This window comes from Merops nubicus, unplaced genomic scaffold (genome assembly GCF_000691845.1).
Source record: "Merops nubicus isolate BGI_N331 unplaced genomic scaffold, ASM69184v1 scaffold12117, whole genome shotgun sequence".
Taxonomy (NCBI): domain Eukaryota; kingdom Metazoa; phylum Chordata; class Aves; order Coraciiformes; family Meropidae; genus Merops; species Merops nubicus.
This window is the reverse complement of record NW_008622318.1, coordinates 708-1053: the sequence shown is the minus strand read 5'-3', so window position 1 is coordinate 1053 and position 346 is coordinate 708. Positions and strand designations below refer to the sequence as shown.

Below are 346 nucleotides of genomic sequence, written 5' to 3'. Positions count from 1 at the left end.
GCAGCTCCCAGCAAGCGGACCTGACTGCCCCCAGTTCACGGCAGTCCCTCCCACAGAGGAGACAAGCAGGTCTGAAGAGTCAGGAGGAAGGCAAAAAAGGAGGGAAAGGAATAAACCCGGCCAATTTTAAAGTCTGGAGGCCTGGATTTCCACAGGAAAGGTATTTCCACATTTAAGATACCGGGGGAGTGCTGCGAGGGTTTGAAAGTCCTATATGCAGCCAAAATGGCGCTGAGAATAAAAATATAATTTAAAGGAAGGTCGCCATATTGTAAACAGTGAGGCAGGGAGACACAGAGACAGCAACCTCCATTATTCCCAGCAGCTGCAGCAGCACGGAAGCGCT

General features: G+C 50.6%; 1 protein-coding gene across 1 annotated transcript in view; it reads right to left on the bottom strand.

The window, feature by feature from the left end:
- Positions 1-346, bottom strand: part of PHF12 (PHD finger protein 12) — a gene marked incomplete at its 5' end in the record, with an annotated part of 31722 nt that overhangs the window by 30743 nt on the left and 633 nt on the right.